Consider the following 14,521-nt stretch of genomic DNA (forward strand, 5'->3'; position numbering starts at 1 on the left):
AGCAAGTCAATATTTTACATGCAGGTAATAACGAGCCGCCGGGAAGCCCAGAGCGAGAGAGGAAAGGGTCAATTATTCAAATCGTGCGGTGGAATTCAATTCAGATGAAGAAGTCTTCTTTTTGCTAACATTGTTACTATTCTCGATACTGCAAGGTCGACATAAATTATATGTTACGGTTCGACAGTAAATCAATTGTCAGCTGACTGTTTTAATCATACGTTCCGTCACGTACGCGAAATTGATAAAAATTCAATAATTACGCCTGGGAATGTCCGCTTTAAAATTTTCGATAAATATACGTCAGTGGTACTGGTAATCGGAGAACTCAATCATTAACGAACACTGTTTTCAATTGTCGACGATAAATCAAGGCTTGAGTGATACGCTCCGGTAGGCAAATCGTCGTTTCAACTATTATCTTCCCGTCGGTATTTCACCTTGTCCTTAACATGTAATTGTGAAATGGTTTTTGCCATTGTGAGATAATCGATCCGTGTAACAGTAATAACAATGTTTCACGGGAGCATGGCGTCGAGGAGAGAATATTTGCATTACAAACGCAACGGATGAGAAATGCTTGCCATTAACGTAAACGACGATATTTTATATTTTACTGCGGGAAATTAAATCAGAGTAATAAATAATAAATTTATTACCTTAGGATGTTTATTGCTAAAGTTATTGGCATAATAAAGAAGATGAAGAAAGAGGAGGAAAATACAGCGCAAAAAAAGGAAAATTATTGAAGTACGAAATAAAAATTCAATTAAATTGAAAACAAAATTCCTTTGATAAAAACTTCACTGAAAATTTATGGAATGTATTTTACTGCTGCACCCGATACGGTGATTCTAATCGAACTTGTTAGCAAGGGAACGTCCCTGTTTATATCGGGAGACAGGTCTCCTCGAATACGAGCCGTATTTGTCAAATTCTTCAATCTTCTTTTTTCTCTTCGCTGTTGGTGAGAACCGGTGGCGGCCGGTATCGTCCCGGCTCTTCGGAACGATGTATTTTACGGTCACTGAGCACTTGTGCCACCTTCTTTTTCAACGTCGTAATCCCCTAACTCTCTTTGCTCCAATTAAATTTCAACGAGTGCGTTCAAACGAGTAAAAATGTACTATACACGAAGCAATACCGAATTGCTGTTTATCATCATTTCATAAATTTAAATAAATAGAACGTCGAAATATAGAATAAGTTAAAAATCCATTGAATTGAATATAAATTTACATTTTTTCTATGATACTCTTATACTAAACAATAAACCATAGGAACTATTTTCTTGCTTCAATATCAAAAAGACACATTTATTTCATATAAAACATTCATTCGCAAAATACAGAATAATATTCTGGAATTGTATTCTCTCCATTATCACAGGTTCCACATTATTTTATCAATGTTTCAGAAGTAATGTATACCCATAACACATAAATTCTGTTCGTTTCATTAACGATAAAATTACTACATGTAGCTACCAAAACAAAAAAATCACAAAGCAAAGGGTCAAAGCGAAGGAAATTCCCACAGGTCCATTAATTTAGGTGGTCGGTCAGAGAATAGAAATTCCCGATCAATTTAAATATTTGTCCAGTTCGATCAACTTCTAACTTCCCCCATGGCAAATCGGCTGGGTCTTAGCAGGCAGCTCATTATCCTGGCGCCAGGCAGGACCATCAGGGGACCGCTACATATTTTAGTCGCGGGGGCAGTGAACGTCCTTGGTTTCTGGGATCGTTCCTCCTCGGGATACGTTCACCGCCGCCTCGATGCTTTAACGCCCACTTCGCCGTTGCGAATCGTAGATCAAAACATATGTCGATTCCATACTCGATACGGAAGGTTTGTACGTGAATCGTTGCCTTCATAGCGTCGTAAGATTTTATTACGCTTGTAATGGAGCGATACGACTGAAGGCTGAACCCGGACCAATGATAAAGTTTCGTCGCGAGGCGGTGATCGTGGATTTACTCTCAACTTCTATGGTGATTGTTGCTGACAGTTCCGTGAGATTGGTGGCTTAAATAAAATTGGAATAGGTGAACACGTAGAAGATATCATATAAATGATGGACTCTGCAGATGTGTATACATACAAGCGTCTCTATATTTATATATTTAATAATTTGTAATAGATACATTTGAAAATGGAGTAATGCTGAAGTGAACAGATGAAGACGCAGAAAATCTAATGTAAGTGTAATATATTTTATCTCTATACAGTTAACAATAAGTATCTTCCTTGAAGGCACATTGTTTACTATTAAATAGTGTATCAAAGGATTTCTAAATGGCTCGAACAAAAATCTATTTTGAAAATTGAACAAATATTAGGAAACCAATAGAAATTACCTGAAATTTTGATCAACATTGACTTGACTAAATATGTTTTTAGAAAGAAATTTCTCACCTGCAATAATATGAAACAAAAATAGTCTTTCGCATCCAGAGCTCAATACATCATCTGCATTTTAAACTTCACACCTGTGTAGCTTGCAACCCGAAATACATTTTCCAAGCTGTTGATAAGGCAGAATCGCTAACTTACCATCCCATGGTCTCACCATGGATTACCAGTGCAGTTGGCACGATCAAAAGGAGTTGGAAAAGTTTGAATCGTCGGTGAGTAAACATTGCCACGTGGCGGTGCCACTCGACGTTATCCACGCTGGACAAAGCGAATCCAGCCCGGCGTGGATAACAAAGATCAGGGTGCAGAGGACAAGGGGATGGTCCACAGAGGCTGAAGAGGCGGAATAAACGTGTCTCATTGAGTAAATAATTGAAATGTTAATCTCCTTTCCGGAGGCAGTAACAGTCTCTTCAATCGAGGATCGTAAGCTGCATTTACCGGTGCGTGCTCGAGAGGGTGTGACCCTGGAACGATGCGCGCCGCAAAAGCGGAACGCAAACGCGACATACCTCGGCCTGCGGCGGGGCACGCACGTGACTCTGCATACGCACGCCTTTGGCTTTCTCACGTAATCGTATGACTGCACGAGGCGCGTTGTTCGAGCACTGAGACTATATTTTTTAAAAACAACATGTGCAATTGATTCATAGGAATACTGCACTCTTGCATGAGTCATGAATCGCAACCCTCGCAGCAGGATCGAAATCACTTTTGGTGAAACCTCATACTGCACCATAATGTTTTGATTACTAGTAAGTTAAGTAATTCCATGAAAATGTCTATTTCTTGTGGACACCTTAAAGAAATAGGTGTCAGGTATTCTATTTTGTTTAAAGAAAAGCAAGTACAAAGACAGTAACTATATTATGTTAATATTGTAAATATTATCATATCTAATATTGGTATTTACAGATCTCTAGCTTCCATAGTTTCAAATGTGTTAATAATTCATGTCCTGCGTTAGTGTGGACAAACGAAGATTTTAAATATAAAATGTTCCTTCTCAATCTTATAATATACTTTAATCTCTACTTCTATTGCTTAGATCAATCCTTGGGCGCACCCTGAAGAAGTATCGAGAAAAACCGAGATCACGTTCAGGAGGGAAAACACGAGCCGCGAGGTCCATCGGACAACAATGGATAGGTAAATGCGGAACAAGAAATTCGGAACCTCGAATGACCGCCTGCGGAGGATAATGAGGAAGAAATTAGTGGTGCGTGAAGGTATGAAGAGGCCACCTGTGCCTTATCCTCCTCTGACGGAGCGTTTAGGGCCAAGGTAGAGGCACTCCGCGCGCGTATTCCTCCGTTCCTCCGCGTCGTCACTCCTCCCACGCCCTTATTTTTCAAAAAGGACTCACCTCGTAACGCGAACAGGCACAAAGGTACTCCTCGGAGGCATTCAGCCGTCATAGATCCTTGATTAAACGATGAATGTCTCGGCCATTCATGTCGTGTATCGTCGTCCTTCGTCTCCTCTCTTCCGTGGCCCTTCAGCGGCAATAGCGGGACCTAGAAAACACCCTGGAAACGACATTTCATCTCGATCCGGCGAGGTGCACAGGCACGTATGACGATGTTGTCTGGCATCGGGCTGTCACTGAATTTCGATCATGAATCTCTATCAGCTCCTCCCTTTTTTAAGAAAGGTTGGAGGCACCGGGGGTTGCTCAAAAGATTGGTCAAAGAATTGCTCTTTTCGAGTTTGTTTCTTGTTGGAAGTGAATTTTTTTACTATTTGGTAGCTTCAAAGCTGTTCTTTTTTAAATTTTTTAGGTGAATGTAATATACAAGCTTGCATGAATTAAAAACGTTGAATTAGAATTAGACGAATATCTGTTCTTTAAATGTATAAGACGAAGCAATTCATTTTCATTTCATTTATTATTTTATTTGAGGATAATGAATATTACATGTTCCTTTTTCTTATTGTTATATTTTCTTCTAGAGTGATATCTTTACGGTTAATCGAATACTTTTAAATTAAATTTCACAGATTTAGATATCTTCAGATTACCCAGTTAATTAAACGTGTCTCCTCGAAACGAACCCCCATATTTTACGTCCGATCGCGGACACCATCGACGACGGTAATGGAAAATAATTTGTCATTCCGCGAAGCGCGGGCGAAGAGCAACGAGCAGGCAACCAGATCGTGTTAAGTGATTTGTCCTTGCCATCCGCGGGAGCCGGCATTATCCTGCGAAGTGAATGTAGACGTCCAATTCTTGGGGAGGGCAGCTTTTAGTCCTGTCTGGATGAGCCAACGTCGAGATATTAGTGTTAAACGGGACACTCACGGGCAGGGTGGCGAATCAATCATACTTCTTCAGAAATATTTCGTGATCGACGCGTTTCTTGTTCGTCGAACAGCTTCCTAGAAAGTATTGTTACAAGTTCTCAATAAAAAATTTCTTTACATTCCGATGATCAAGACATTAACTATGATAAAGCAATGAAAGTGTACTGCTAAAACTATTGTCAGAAATTTGAAATCATCTAAATCATTCAAAAGAATCAAGAAGGAATCAGAAAGTTAACAAATTCAAAGAATACTCTACTATACGCTTTACTTCCAATACTTCAAATAACTCACAGTATTCCAAATCCGCGTCAACCATCAATTCATAGATTATCTAAATTTCTTTAGACTACTATCTAAAAGAAAAACTGTATCAACGAATTTATTCATTGCTTCCAACACAAATATAAAGTTACCATAGTGTATCTTTTTGTTGTATACAAAGTCTTCGATTACTATGTTCCCGAGTGCCGCCAAACAATGAAGAGATCCTCGACCGGCACAATCGAGGTTTGACATTTCATATTCCCCGGAAACTTTCCCACAAACTTTTGACAGGCGAAGACATGCGGGCCGATCTCCGCGAAGGTAGACTCCGTTCCTCTTCTTCTCTCTTTTTTTTTTGTCTTTCGAGTGGCGTAGGGCTTTCCTCCGCTCGAAAACCAACTCCTCGCGTACACACACGCGGGCCCATTACGCATTCACGGATGTGGAACGGGGCGCGCAGCACACCTCGCCGCGTTTGCCATTATTTCGGCCCCTCGTGCGCGCCGCGTCGAGCTCACGCCCCGAGATCTCTCCTCGCCGAAGCTCCTCGAAGACAAATATTTATATCGCGGACACCCGCTGCGCCATTGTGAAGTTCGCGGCAACTCTTGCTCCTGTGAAGGTGTGAAGCACCTTCTCGTCGTTCACTATTTAACACCCCACGGTACCGTTCGCCGAAGGGTAGGTAATGGGAAGGAGAGGCAATTGTCGATGCGGAATTTTTTTCTGCAGCCACTTCAGGTGCACTGAATTGTGCACCCGAAAAGGAACATTTGGTAAACGCATTTATGGAGGTAAATGGAGGTGACAGTTTGTTTATTCATTTTGATTTATTTTAGAGGCTTAATAATTGTGTTAGTTGTAGTATTCATTATATTAGTATGGGAAGCTTATTTTATTTCATAACTCTAATTGTATTTACAGTATTTAACTCGCGTATGCGAAAACAGTTTTGTGGGCGGCCGTTAAAAGAGACCAAGGGAGTGCATCACCCTAAAACTTAATGCGTTTGATACGCTTCTTTCAATTATTCATTTCATCATTTTCATTTAGATACCTGTTTAACTCTACTGTTATGAAATTAATGATTCTTTAATGGTAAATTATAAGAATGTATATGATTTACATAGGTTATAAATTTAAATACTCTTTTTCTTTTACATATTAATTAAAATATTTTCCGGAATTCTCTACATGCGTGAAATGCTTCTTGTGTAAAATGTAACACAAGTACTTTAAATTAAATCGAAGATACTACATCATATACGTCGGGGGCAGGTTAGGAAACCGGAAATCAGTTTTCTTATGAGTCGCGAGATCGTAGTGTTAGATATAAGGAGGGCTCCATTTTTACACAGCTCGAGGAGGGACAGGCATAAATCGTGTCCGTGATAATGGAATTCTCAACGGGGGTCGCATTGACACGGCTGCGAAGTGTCGTGCCGTAGGGGTAAATAGATCGACGTCGCGACGATGCCAACGGGGATGTATCGAGAGGGTGGTAACCTCCTACTTATACCTACAAACATCCATCCAGAGCATATCGCAAATCGGTTCAGTCGGTTTCACATTCATTCATCCGTGCAACGAGAATGATTCGAATGTATTTGATGAAAAACCACAATACAAATCTTTTCTGAGAGAAATATTACAAATATCAGTTTACCTTCCAACACACAATCTGAATATTTATTGAAATACGTTTATTCATATTTCGCATTTTGAAAGAAAATCAAAAATTCATGCAAGCTTTTATTGCATACCAGAAATATAAGCTAAATATGTTAGATTTATGTCAAAATTATTATTCGTCAATTTTATCATTCTGATGAATTTGAAATATAGTTTTTACTATATCAGAATCATGTTAATCATTCGTGGTTTTGTATAAAACTGATTCTTAGGAAACTCGACGCAAGTACCGTATCTTACGAGCAAATGATTAGATTAGCCGACAAGAAATGGTCCCCGTGTGAACTCTCCCATAGAAGGAACACGTGCTCCATTTTCCCTCCTTCTCCTCGCAGGGGATGCGCTCCCTTCTCGATCTTTTTCTCCAATCCCGTCAGACGTCGTGTGTTGTTCGCATGAATCACATCCCGCCGCGTGGATCCCACCCTCATTCGACCTCCGTTTATCTCGTAATACGACGTTGACCGGATCCTTGGATGTGTCTCGATGGTAATAATTCCTCCCAGACCTACCTGTCAAATTACTGATTCCATTACCGTGATCATTGTCGATCATGATGCATATCATATAACATGTTCTACATACATATATGTAAGTACATATAAGAAATTGTATTTTCAAGATAATGTAACAAGATAAAGTGTTACTTTAGGGTTGAAATCATTTTCGACAAAGGGTTGGGGACATGAAGAATGTTTACATTCAGTTTGTAGGTTTTTATAAAAATGTACGATTTTGTAGTGAAGAAACCAAAGGAAAATAAAATAATCTATAATTATATTTTATATTAATTCCTTGCGCTATTTTGACAATTCTAACTCGAGGTAAAAATTTCGGACCATATGTGTATATCACCAGCAAGACTCAGGTCACAATTTCAAAGCAAACATAAATTTCAAGATTAGGAATCGTGGGTTTTGCCTACCATTCTTAGGTTGCCTACCTTTTGCCTACCACTTAGCTCCGCTCGACTAGCGTCGACCGCTGCAGCTATGGCCCGACTTTTGTTCAGCTAATTGGTAGTGCTAGACGTTAATAGTTTTATCCCATTTCATCTTTTTAGAAACTTTACAAGCCACAAATTCGTGTAAATTTGTAATCCACTTATATTAATTAAACATAATAAAAAATAAGTCCACGTATATAACTAGATTTAACCCTTTGCACTCGACAATACTTTCGATCCTAAATATTCATTATTTTCCTGAAGGAAAACCTGGAGGAATATAATCTTTACAGATGAAAAATGGTTTTATCTGGATGGTCCAGTTAGTACTATTATCATTACATTCGAAAAGGACAATTAACGAAAATTAGTGCTATTATTTTGTCTGTATTTGTATTTTTACTAAGAGAATTCGTTGAAGCAAAGTCAATAAAAGTTATGTTTACATATTAGTGAATGGTAGTCTTTATATATCATTTGCATCTCCCCTATGCCATAATTATAACGTGAGAAATTAGTGTGCTATCACGTGTGCTATCTTTTTCTTTGGAAGTGTAGGTTTATAGGATGCGTCAATTTAATGTATATTCAATATTATAACGTTTCCGTCAATTTTGATTAATACAATTACACAAATATATATCCTAATTGTTTACTTTCCAACCTCCAATTTCCAACATCTATTTAGAACGAATATTAAATTTTGGGAACAATACAACACGCTGTATAATAGATGTCCATAAACTTAGTGTTAATTTTCTTTACGCAAGGTACAACAATGTTCAGCGTCATAAATCTGTGTTCTGGTCACGAACATGTAAACTAAGTAGTCGGGATTGAACGAGTCCTGCTGATTCATGCCTGTTCGGTTCTAGCTCTGTGCTCACCCACACGCCATCCGCACAGTAAAGAACCACATATACGATACTTTATAAACAGCCAAGATCCTTTGCGGCGCCGATTTTTATGAGGCATTATAAGGTAGCTAATCCTAACAACCGTTAGTACCTATGCAAGGAATTAGTTTTTACTACTTCAAGCTAGTAATCGCTGACAGACGACCATCACCCCCGATACCGCACAACCTGTCGTTGTTTTCGCGACGCGCGGCAGATTTACAAATTAAACTGAACATTTTTACCCCGGCGTGGGCAAAAACACGGCAACGGTGGTTTTCAGCCACCGCTGCTTGCGGGACTCTTAAGAGGGCTGTAGGTGGCAGTAAGCTGGATTAACAAGCTGAAATATACCCAGAGATGCAATTCATGCTCTTAAGATTGCAGTTGTACAAATTTTAGAAACAAAAGTAAATAATGCAGAAAAATGTTCAGTAGCTTCCGCATCTATATCTTTAAAAACGTTTGAAAGAATAACTGCATTACTGTATTTTACTTGCTGTTTTGCGCAAGAAAATTTTAATTATTATACTATAACAGATATAACAATAAATAACGATAAAGTAATGATATATTAGAACGATTGAAAATAATTCACTCATCGTTGAAATCAGATTCGATTTGATGAAAGATTCCGCGGGTATCTTAGAAAATATCAATCTTTAATAGACTCAGTTAAGCATGGAAGACTAAATAAAGTAATTGAAAATCGTTTGTCTTTAAAATACAAGGTTAGAAGAGATTCGAATGGTTGACAGAGATTCCGGATGGCTCATTGCGAGGTGTTAATTGTTGCGGTCAAACGGTCGTAAATGGTCCTAATAAATATTATTCGGGGGCACGTGCGGAAGTCATAACAGAAGTCAGGTATGGCGAATACCTTCGACGATATTTCACAAAATTTGGGTCAGTCGCGCATCTATAAATTAATCCGGTTAAAACAAGACAATAACGGAATTTAAGGTAGTCGAAGAACACGTGAAACCACGATCCTCTGTTTTACGGTACCTCTCTCGAGGGTGCTACTTAGGAAAACCCTAGGCCCGTTGCAGTTCGTTATCACTTTTAATAACACCTTGGACAAAGTAATCGCACCCACAACACGACTGTCGTAAAACCGCAACAATAACGGTGAAAAGTAAGATGATTATCTAAGAACGAACGTAAGAAGCTGTAAACAGTACGCATGGACGATTGTCGGACGTGAGTTTTTTTTACGATTACCGACGAGCGGGGCTTAAGAATGTACCACAGCAGATCAGATAAAAGGAGAATCTTTTTTTTTCTCACACCTTTACCCTTTCATGGACTTTGTACTAACCCTTTCCAACCCTTTCCAACCCTTTCCGTGCCTACACTTTTTTAGTTCCTAATATCCCAACACTCAGCAGTGGACGCGTCAATATTTAACCCCTTGTCTTATGATTTATTTCTCAACTGTGATCGATACAACTTTGTCATTAATAATTCATTGGAAAACGAGAGAAACTCTATGCATATTCTATGTTTACCTTTCCTTTAAAATATAATAATTGATAATAGGAAAAATAATATTTCATTTGAATTTATAAAAGCTGAGTAATATATATGTTTGTTACATTCTGTTTTGAAACCTTCATCGCGAGTCTCACGCGTTGTTCGTAGTAAGTTCGATTATACAGATATGGAAATTCGTTAATTTATGAAAAACAATGCAATATAATGTAATAAAATTGTATTAGTTCTATAATAAATTATAAAATTGCGTATAAGAATGATCAGAAGATCATGTAAAATGGCGGACAAGGTGAAATAAAAATTGCCCGGGGGTCGCGGAGCCGTGATTTTAACTCGAGGAATCAGTTGTCATGATCTACCTGCGCCGCGCGATATAGTTAAATCTCATGGCGCTTCCGGAAGCGCTTTGTTTAGCGCGGGCGGGTATTGAATGACGCGCATTTCAAACTAAAGAAGCAGTTCGTCAAAAGGCGAATCGACCTGCGAGAACACGAATAAAAAGCGAGGAGGCGAACGGCAAAACGGCGCGTCGACGAAATTCGAGATCCCGACAAGGTGAAATGACAGCAGCGCGGGCCGCTCTTAACAAAAAAAAAAAAGAAAAGAAGGAGAGAGAAAGACAGCCAACGAGAATAATAACGAGGACGTCGGAGAGAAAGAGAGAGAGGGAATTCTATTACGCATTGCGGACTCGAATCCCTTTGACAAAAAGCTCATGTATGCCCTTTAACAGTTTTATTTCGGTAACGGGATATGCATCGTCGAATTGTCGCTGATATCTAGTTGTCAGTCCAATCTTCTAATATGTTACAGAATATTTTTAACATTTTTAACGCAACATGTTATTTAAAAAGACTGAATCTTGTCTTTGTTGTAAGAATTATAGAATAACGCAAATTGTACCTAATTGCACAAAATTGTAAAGCAACAAGTTTGTGTTCAGCTGACAAAAATCCGTACAATACAGCTCTTGAAATTTAGAAATGCAGATACATATTCACCACAATTACCATAAAATACAAAGGGATGAATTCATATAGATGATGAGATATGGGTAGTTCTATCTCACACATACAGATGAATTTTACCAAATCCTGCCTACATACAAACGAATAAAATCCGAAGTCTGCAGCAGTTACCGTCCGGAAATCCATTCGTCGCAAAACGATCCGAATCATTCAGTTCCCATCGGGATGCGCTGTGATGAGTGGAAACGGGTGGAGAACGAGGGAAACAAGATGGGGGAAAGAGCGAATGAAGGAAAGAGAGGTGATAATAGCGAACGTGCGAGAGCCAGGGAGAAAGAGAATCCGAAGTAGGTAAGGCCAACAACTAGACTGACAAAGGACCTACCGTAGGCACTGTCAGCGGCCTCTGACAGCGGGCTCGAGTTACGTCACTGGCTGCGCTCGGCTGTTGTGCTTTTTCAGGGCTGCCATTGAAAAAGTTCAGCCGCAGTCAGTGCGGACAGGAGAGCAGCAATGCTATATCTGAAGCCAAGAACGCCGAGGGATCTTTTTCGGCCTCCCTCCGGAGACAAGAAGACGTCTTTGGCCTTTCATAAGAAGAGGTGGGAGTGGCTGGACCCAGAAAGGAGGTTCGCTACCGTGAATGCGTACGTGTATGGTGGAAAATACTCCAATGGTTTGAATAGAGACGTTAAAGTAGAGGACCTTGTGGTTCCTCGCGATTGGATGCTGAGGCACCGAATGCATATTACCATTCAAACGCGATTGTTCGGAGTTACCGGCACATGATCGGTTGATATTCTTGATTTTGATAACCGGTTGCGTAAAGGAACGATAATGAAATGTTGGATTTTGTAGAAGACTTACTAGAAAACGTTGATATATTCTGAAGAAATATTGATGGGATGTAGTTTTTATAAAATTCGAACATGCTTTTTTGTTAGGTATTGTTTTGTTTTGAAAAAGTGGAAGAAGCTTTGAAAGTTCGGAACACAGGTGAAAGAAGCTTAGGAAGTTGCGAACTATATTATCGTTTTACAAAGAATCTAATTATAGTTATTATCCCGCTATTATTTTAAGTTTAAAAATGGATTTGTTTGTACACCCAGCAAGTGGGATTCCTTTATGTGCAGTAAACATAGTACTTAACTTTATATAGTTGAGAGATAACTTGATGTCTAGCGGAGTGACACAAGGGCAACAAGTGTCTTTCTAGTTTACAGTTTTACAGTTTCGATTGGTTACGTGTAACCGTATTATCTAGCAGTAGATTAGCGAATAATAAGATTAGCAAAAACTAAGAAATTTGGAGATAAAACCATCAGAAAATTTAGTGAGAAGAAACAAGCAATGATCGATCAGCTGAAGTCCTCAGCCTAGTCATCTCCTAACAGGACTAAGTACAGGAAAACGTGCGCCTCGAAGAAAAGCCGGGAACGTTTTAGCATTTCGTGTTTGAAGAAAAAGGGGGAGAAGAAAGGACACGACGAACAGAATCGATCCGAAAGATTCCCACTGATCGTCCTCCTTTTTCACCGGGCAATAACGAGGAGCAATCTTATAGTTCGTAGGACAGTTGAATACGTAACCAGAGGCCGGATGTTCCCGCCCAGGATGGATCCACGTCTTGCAAGGTACCTCAAGGAGTTTCTTCGGCTTCTTTTCAACCCCTCGAGGTGGTAGAGTCTCTGATTTCTGATCTGGTAGCTGGTGCAGCTACTTGTCACTCGGGTGCACGCCCACTTTCCATCGGCAAGAACGAGCATACGTGAATGGTGAGAAGTTCGTTAGGTTCCATCGAGATCCTAACCGACGACTGATTTTCATAACACTGAACTTCCGGCCGACTAATGAACGTTAACGTCGCCGTACCAGACGTTATACTTTATTCCGCTTTTCAATCGCGTGACTTGTTTTCAGAACGTTTTGAAAGATTGCTAGAGATGATGCGATAAAACGGACCTCGGCGCAAACAATCCATTGGCGAATCTTTAACGTTGAAAATGAATTTTAAACAGAACACTCGTGGCTTCTGGAGAACGAAGTTATAAAGCTTGGTTATGATACGTTTAATAATATCAAGTAGTTGCAATAATAAAAGAGCTTCAATTTTGAATAATATATTTATCTCAATCACGAATGAAAGAAGAGTAAACTAAATAATTTCTTAAACAATTTAAACACTAATATCCCATAAACATTAGCTTTTCTTTAGAGGCGTAAATATTTAATGTAAAGGATACAAATAAATGAAGATGACAAAATTTAGCATTAGTTAAAATTATTAAATCATTATAGTAAATTTTCATTTTAAAAAGTAACACTTATTTTCGTATACAAATAATAATTTCCACGCAGAAGATACTCGATCAAAAATCCTCAACCCGAATCGAACCTATTCCAACGTAAATATTGGAACAGCTTTATAATTATACTTATAATGCTTATTAACTTATTATATATTATGTAATTGATTGTTAGTTGTTAATTACTGTTAGTAACAACATATTATTATTTATTATATTATTATTATTGTAATTTATTTCGTGTATGATGTGTAATATAATTCACTCTGTGTAAATATACATTTTTTATATGTGTATATATAATTGACAATATTTAATATTTATTTATTTATTTGTTCATTTGCTCACGTTTGCACATATTTGCTCATATTTGCTAATATTTGTTCATATTTATTCCTATTTATCTATATTTGTTCGTATTTGTATATTTGTTTATTTATAATTGAGTATCGATATGTATTATTATATATATAACCATACTGTATCGAAAAGAATCAGTATACCGTTGCTTTTAATTTTAGCCGGCTAAAACGGGAAAAGTGCCTACAGTGCGTCGGTTTTGCTTTGAGATCGATACAAGAGGACGAAATAATTTAGGCCTTCAAGTCCTCGAAAATCATTGACGAGTAATAATTCGACGGCCGCGAGGGTGGATCTATTTCCCATGTCAAATTGCATTTAAGCGGAGAGGCTCAAGCGTTCTCATGAGACCATAACTTCGCATATGGCGGATTTTGCCGCGTTTCATCGGACAGGACAGCCAATTTCCACCCTCGCTGTTCAGGTAAAAACGCGTGGTATATCGGTGCAATCGTGTACGTACGGTATCGATCTGACCATATGTCTCGCGTTTCCCATAACGCTGTTCCTCGCGTGTACTCCACGCTTTGCTTAGACAGAGGGGCAACAGGTTGCTCCGCTACGTCACGTTCCTAATCGCGGTAAAGATTAAACGATTTCGTATAACACGCGAGTCGAGTAGTTCCGCAATGAAATACGATGTGTCGAGTCGCGTGCGGTTCATTGATTAGAACCCCCGAACATAAATTACGGTTGTCGAACTCTAAGGGAGGCATTTTGCATCGTGTAGAGTTTAATGATCATTTAGCCTGGGATAAATTTTGTAGAAGCATTCAGTTTAGTGGATTATGAAATTTTGTTTCAGCAGCAATAATAATTATATATTATTTAGCTTGAACTAAGCCTTTTCTAATCGATCAGTTG

The sequence above is a fragment of the Nomia melanderi genome, chromosome 9 (assembly GCF_051020985.1).
Source record: "Nomia melanderi isolate GNS246 chromosome 9, iyNomMela1, whole genome shotgun sequence".
In the NCBI taxonomy this organism is placed as follows: Eukaryota; Metazoa; Arthropoda; class Insecta; order Hymenoptera; family Halictidae; genus Nomia; species Nomia melanderi.